We start from the raw sequence: 7,589 nt of genomic DNA, 5'->3' as shown, positions 1-7,589 counted from the left end.
ACATCCCCGGCAAGGGAGATAATCAATATACTCAAACCATACCCGGCAAGGGATTAATCATATCAGTTTCTATTTCTTTCATTTCTTACTCAATAGCCTTTTTATCGTTCGAGCCAACGCTCCAAAGAATTTACAATTCATAATTAGTCCTCATACTCTTCACATTGCATAGAATTCATCATTAACATGGAAGAGTCATAACAATATCAGGATAAGTACATACAAGGACCCACGGTCATGTTGTGCACCGGTGTATAGATACTCGTCACCATGCCTATACACCGTACTCAACATTTAGCAATTAGCAAACAACACTCTAATCCCATTCCCTCAAGCCAAAGTTAGATCAAACACTTACCTCGGTCCAAAGAATAGCAATCAATCCTCAAATACCGCCTTTCCTCTACAATCCGACTCCGAAACAATGATATCTAGGCATAATTAATTCAATAATATCAATAAAGACTCAATGGCAACATCCCATAACCTAGATATGAATTTCCTAGCATTCTTCCAAAAATACCAAAATTTGACACCTGGCCCACATGGTCCAAACACGAGGCTCGGACCAAAACCCAATCACCCATAACCCCACGAGTTCAAATATGCAATTTGTTTTAAGATTCGACCCCAAATTGAGGTTGAATCACCCAAAATTCTCAAAACCCTAACTCTACCCAAAACCCCTAATTTCTACTTTGATTTCATGTTTTAGGCCTAGGAATTCACTAATTGATGAAGAAAAACGAAGGGATTAGGTGGGGAATTACTTACCCAAGTGACCTTGAAGAAGGGAGGCTTCAATAGGGTCTTAAGGCTTGAAGGAGAAGGGAGCTCGTGAGAAAAAGTGAAGAAATCCCGTATGCTACTGTTCCGTTTTAAAAAAAATCATTGAAGGATTTAACCCTACGCGATCGCGACACAGGGGACGCGTTCGCGATGAAGAGGAACTGGGGGCATCGCGTTCGCGATGGGGAGATGCGAACGCGAAGAAGGAAAACTGGGGGGTCCAGGGGCAGGCTTACGCGAACGCGAGGGGGTTAGGACGCGAACGCGGTGGAGGGGGGAATAGAACTACGCGAACGCGGGAAGGGGGCCGCGAACGCGTAAGAGGGAAACGACAAAGCACTGCGAACGCGAGCCTGAGGTCGCGTTCGCGAAGAACAAAATACCTGAGCAAAAATTGCAGAAAATCTGCCAACTTTCCTAAGTTCAAAAACACCCCGAACCACCTCCAAATCACTCCCGAGCCCTCGGGGCTCCTAACCAAACACACACACTAACTCAATGACATCCTACGAACTAACTCGAGTGATCAAACCGCCAAAATAACATCAAAATCATTGAATCAAACTCCAAAATCATCATTTTTCATTCTAACTTCATAAACTTCAAACTTTAGATATTTCGGTCCGAAACACGTCAATGACGTCCGATTTCGACCAAACTTTACAGAAAGCGCTTAACACATATTTAAGACTTGTTCCGGGCGTCGGAACCAAAATACGAGCCCGATACCATAGTCTTTTAATCAATTTTTATTTCCATTTTCCTTAATAATTCCAAAAAAACAATTTCACAGAAAAATTCTTTTCCTCGGGTTCTAGACCTCGGATTTTGAATCCGGGCACATGCCCGAGTCCCATATTTTTCTACGGACCCTCCGGGACTGTCAAATCATGGGTCCGGGTCCGTTTACCAAAAATGTTGACCGAAGTCAACTTTAATCATTTTAAAGCCACATTTTGAAATTTTTCACAGAATTTAACATATAATCTTTCCGGCTACGCGCCCGGACTGTGCACGCAAATCGAGGCAACTAAAGGTGAGGTTTTCAAGGCCTCGGAAGCACAGAAAAAGAGAGAAATCCGGTGATGACCCCTTTGGGTCGTCACAGATCCTAAGGAAGGGGAGTACATAACATGCTAATAATGTGAACATATCAACTACAGGTTTCACAGCAAAACCATAAATAAAAGCAGACCAGGAACATGATGAATTAAAGTAATAAAAGGACCATATTTCTTTTGGAACTTGAATTGAAATTAGAACATACCAGTAAAATAGTAAACACAAAATGAGGAGCAAGAGAGTAGAGTAATCAGCCTTGGCGTGCAGCCGGCTGACTTAGAACAATAGCAAGTAACCGGAGAAAAGAGAGCAGAAGAGTGCTTTTTGTGTGAGAGAGAGTTTTTGAACCAATGTGTTCGTGTGTTGTGTTAGTGAAAGAGCAGGGTATTTATAGTTTGAAAACAGGCAGAAAATAAGGCAAGAATCAAAGTTCAGCAATAATTATGGAACCATGTACTAATTAGAATCAAATCAATGCAAGTACTCCCTTAATTAAGGGGTAATTAACCAACGGTAATGGGCAGGAAATGTTTAAGGAAAGAAATCAAGTAAGGCATTAGGTATAAAATAGACAATTAGGGGTAAATACACAAGGGTTTAATTAAGGAAACAGTTAGTGAAGAATCAGCAAATAACACGGTTAACCCAAATAAGGTAAGAAAACTAAATAAGGTTGCCGAATATGGAAATAATCGAGAATCAGCATATAGCAAATCACTGAATCAAGGACTCGAAATAATACTGAATTAAGGAGAATAACATAGGTTCCCATGAATAAACAAATAGGCCAAGTTTAAACAGGGAGAATCGAAGGTCTAAAGGAAAGTTTTCAAATCAAGCCAAGAAACAGGGAACTCAGAATCAACCAAAGAGAGAGTCATGAGTCAATGTTTTAGCATATAAATAGAGTAAGACAAGAATAACCAGAGATCGACACATAACTCTAGCAAACATGAAGATTGAACAGCACTGATAGAAAGAGGCAAGTCTTGAACAGTCAAGATGAACACAAGCACATAGAGTTGATGTAAGTCAGGCTAAGAAACTCAGTGGAAACATATTCTAGGTAAGATAGTCACAGGATCTTCAAAAACGAGAACCGGTCAATCATGCTGATACACAGAACCAAACGAAGAACCTTAGAAAATTAGGGCTTTCAACATAGACGAGTTAAAGATGTAGTAAAATCATAGAATCAGTTAAAATATGCAAGAAATAGAAGCTTTAAACACAAAGAATCAGTTGAACAAGGTTTTAAAAAGAAGTTCCGAAACCCTATTTTTAGAAAAAAGTGAAAAACACTTGAAATCAACGATTCTTGTAAAGAATCTCAAGGACAGTGCAAAACATTAAAGAAACAAACTCAAATCGTCCTAAATCTGTACAGATCTAAGAGGTATAGGAAAGAAATTAGGGTTTCAAAAGAAACCCATATATAGATGAAGGAACCTATCCGGAATCCCAAGGATCGTAACAACTATAACATGATTTTGCTTGAAATCACACTGGAGTAGCCAAGAACAGACATGTGATGAACCCTAGATGCAAGTCAGCATGGCCCTGGGCCCTTGAAGACCTTAGAGAAGGCAAGCATGGTATGAGAGAGGCCATTGGAGGCTTAAGAGACGATGAGAGGTCACCGAAGATGGCCGGAGATGGGAGGTCGGCGGTTGAAGGGCTAGGGTTCGGTTGAGAGTGTATTGAGAGTAGAGCGGATTTTAGGGCGGCAGTGTGTAGAGAATGATTAAGGTTAGGGGTCGTTTAGGATTAAAAAAGGAAGAACGAATGAGGGTCGTTAATCTTTTAGATCAACGGCTAGGATCTGATGGGGCCTTGGGTCGGGTAGGTGTAATTAGGGCATGGGTCGGGTATTTTAATCCAAAATTAGGCTGGGGTATTGGGTTTAATTGAGGCTATAATTGAAATATGATTTGGCTAAGTTTTAAATAACCAATTTAACCCTATACAATTTATAATAAATGATAAATGATTTCAAAAAAAATAATTTCGTGTACTAAAAATGTTTGAAATAGATATTTAACATTTAAAAAATATAGGAGATCATTTTATGCATATAAAACGTAATTGTACATTAATAGGGCTAATATTGCAATTATATGCAAATAGGCTTTAAAAATATAAATGCAATTATAAAAAAATGCTCAAAAAATATCTAAGCAATATTTTGGCATAAATATAGGATTTAGATGGTTAAATTATCACAACAATAATTTGAAGGTTAATTATTGGAAATTTTATTAAATAAAAAGGAAGAAATAAATCAATTTAAAACCTTCAAAATTATAAAAAAATTATAAAGACCTTGTGCATGCTTATATATGCATATACATGCTATTTTGAAAGTATTTATGCATATTAAAATATATAGGGAAAAATTGGGTATAGATCGGAAGAGCTGCCCGTCTTTACCCGGGAAGGATGAAAGAGTTTTCGGGTAAAGAAATGATGGCTAATTTTGACCGAGCAAAACGGTTTGAGAGATTAGGCCGCACCATGGCTTTTGAGCAGCCTACATATCCCTGGTTTTACAGGAATCAGGCCATGTGTAGTTCTGGATTCATCTGCAGAATATGCCGATGAAATTATTGCAAGAATGGACACGCGATGCGGAAGCGGCTACGNCAATTGCCAGGTCCATCTCAGTGGAGCACAGATGTGGATAGACTTAAGCATGTGGGATGCACGTGAAGGAGATAAACCTAACTTGACAGATTTGATATCTCCTCATCCTAATCGAAAAGGTTGCATAATTGATAAGGAGAAGGACTCTTTACGCAAAGGGAACACGGTTTAAGAAAGGGAAGGAGTTAGAGGTTGAGATCAACTAGAACTCTCCCACCAAGGAAGAGTAGCATCAGAATTCTAGTCAAAATCTTTACTAACTTTATAAATATTAGTATTGTTCTCTTTTACAGGTATGCACATAAGCAGAAGTTAAACGTGAATTGAGAGCAAAATAGCAAGGCGATTTTGCAAGCAGTTCGTGTGTGATTCAAGTGTGCAAATCTGAAGCTACTTGAACCGGATAAAAGAACCAGTTCCAAGTGTCTGTCTTTTATTCTAGTTCAATTGTAGTAGGTATTTTCATATTGTACCTTTCAGCTTTATCAAGAGGCAATTGTAACAGGTACTCAGAGTCTTCAAGTTAGAGTTAACTTGAAGTTGTCGCAACAGTTATAGGCTGTGTGCTACAATGGAATTAGAGTTAGTCCTAGGTTTTACAAAAGAGTTTTTGTAAATTCAGTTTTTTGCTCAGTGATTTTAGTGGAGAGTTTGGGATGATCCTACTGGAAAGTAGGTCGTGATTTTTTCACCTTTTGAGCCATGTATTTTCCATGTAAAATACTTGTGTTCTTTACTTTTCGCATTTACTATTTCTGCAATAGTAGGTTAAGGAACACTTAGAAGAACCAGGTCCTTTCATAATTAGTTTAAGCGAAAAATTGGTCACCACACAAATCACCCCTCCCCCTCCCCCCCCTGTGTGGTATTGAAGTATAAAATATCACATTTTAGCTCATGGGTCTATTTGGGCTGAACCCAAATTAACTCATTATTTTTTATAGCCCATTCTGGCCCATGAAGTAGCCCAAATACAACCCATGAAGCTCACTCAAAACAAAGGGATCTTAACCCAACTGATCTAGAAATTTACTAAGTTGCCCCAATTTTACTTCTTTTTTTTTTTGTATTTTTAATTTTTAATTTTTTTGATTTTCTGCACCACCCCCCTCCCCCGGCAAACCCCCTCAAAACTTATTTTTTTTTTTTTTTGTATTTTTAATTTTCTATTTTCTATTTTTTCATTTTTCTGCACCACCCAAACACCCCCACCCCCAACCCGCAAAATATTTTTTAACTTACACATTTTAAATACTAATTTATTATTTAAGAATTTGATTCTCAAAATACTAAGGCCCCGTTTGGCCATGAGTTTTGCCAAAATAAATTTGGAATTTATTTTCATAACTCATGTTTGGCCATGAATTTTTTTTCCACATTTTGGCCAAATCCCAAATCCCAAATCCCAAAATCAGCTATTGAGTTGATTTTGGGCCAAAATCCCAAAACTTGGGAATTATACACATGTTTTTCCAAAATAAAGTTGGAAAATATGTTTTGAAAAAGTATGTCCAAACACATTTTCATCTTCAAACCAAACTTCACCCAAATCAGATTTTTCAAAATAAATTTGGGATCTATGGCCAAACGCTAGCTAATAGTATTTATTTACCTTTTTTACATAGGTGTATAAAAGGTAAAAAGTTTTGTTTATGCAAGATGAGTATGGTTCTAAAACATGGGTCAAGTTGGGCGGGTTGAGCTGTGGCCTATTGTTTAGCCCATCTTGATCCAACCCATCTTAGCCCAAGTACACTTTGGGCTGGGTTGGGCAATGACCCATTTATTGACCTAACCCATCTTGACCCGCCCAAATTCAGCCCAACCTTCCCATTTGCCACCCGTACTTCAGACCTATTTGGCCTTACGTGCATTTGACGTGCAATTTTTTCACTACAGACTTATTGACCTTAAGTGTAGGAAAACGTTTGTTGCACTTCAAACCTTTTGGCCTTAAGTAGGGGTGTGCATTCGATTTATCTATTCTATTTTGACCCTTATCGATAATAACTTATCGATTATCGATTTGTACATATGCTTATCGTTTTCGTTTCAATAAGGTTTCGATTTCGATTTATCGATTTTTGGGGCTTATCGATTCGGTTATCAATTACACCAATAAAAAAATTTACGGGTTTCCACGGAAAGTATATCGCTATAAACACGCCTACCGTAACAAAGGCACGGAGAGAGAGAGGGAGAAACGTACTATTGAAGTCGCCGGAGTACGCCAGAGTTCGCCGGAGTTCGCCGGAGATGCTAAATGAAGGGCGATGGCTTTACCAATGCCGCGAGAAGAGCCGGTAACGATGGCTACTCGATCTTGTAGTGGGAAGTTTTGGCCTTGGGTTGATTGCTGAACAACAACGACGTTTTCTTCTGCCATCACTCCAGAAAACTAATGAAATTGCTATTAAAGGAAAGTCTGAATAGAAACTGACGAGTAGGAATATTACATGAATGAATATTTATATAGACAGTGAAGTGAAGAGAGAAAAGGTTGGAAGGGGGGAAGAAAGTGAGGCGGAATCAAACGGGTTGGACTTCGGAGGAAAGCACGTCACTGCTCAAGTCACTTACTAGGGGAAGTCTTACTCTTCCAGAAAATCTCTTTAATAATAGGGTTAGGGACTTAGGGAGTTAGGGTAAAGGAAATGGTATTATAGAATAAGGGTATATTTGTCTTTATCGGTTTATCGATAAATCGATAAACGAAGAGGACAAAATCGTAATCGAAATCGATATCTCGAAAGGAAAATTTCGAAATCGAAATCAATAAACCGATAACAAATAATCGATTCGATTTATCCATAAACCGATTCGAATGCACACCCCTAGCCTTAAGTGCATCTAAAGCAATTTTTCAGTTCAGACTTATTGGCCTTAAGTGCATGAAACCATTGGTTGTACTTCAGACCTATTTGGCCTTAAGTGCATCTGAAGTGCAATTTTTTCACTTCAGACTAATTTTCTAACTTCAGACCCGATAAGTCTGAAGTTGATCGTAAAGTGGGTAGGCTTGCAATTTTTTCTTATAAAGTGAGTATAGGTTCAATTGTGACCCCAAAATCGAATATAAATGCAAAAGCCCCAGG

This window comes from Nicotiana attenuata, unplaced genomic scaffold, assembly GCF_001879085.1.
Source record: "Nicotiana attenuata strain UT unplaced genomic scaffold, NIATTr2, whole genome shotgun sequence".
In the NCBI taxonomy this organism is placed as follows: Eukaryota; Viridiplantae; Streptophyta; class Magnoliopsida; order Solanales; family Solanaceae; genus Nicotiana; species Nicotiana attenuata.
The sequence above is the reverse complement of the archived record's forward strand: the minus strand, read 5'-3'. Positions refer to the sequence as shown.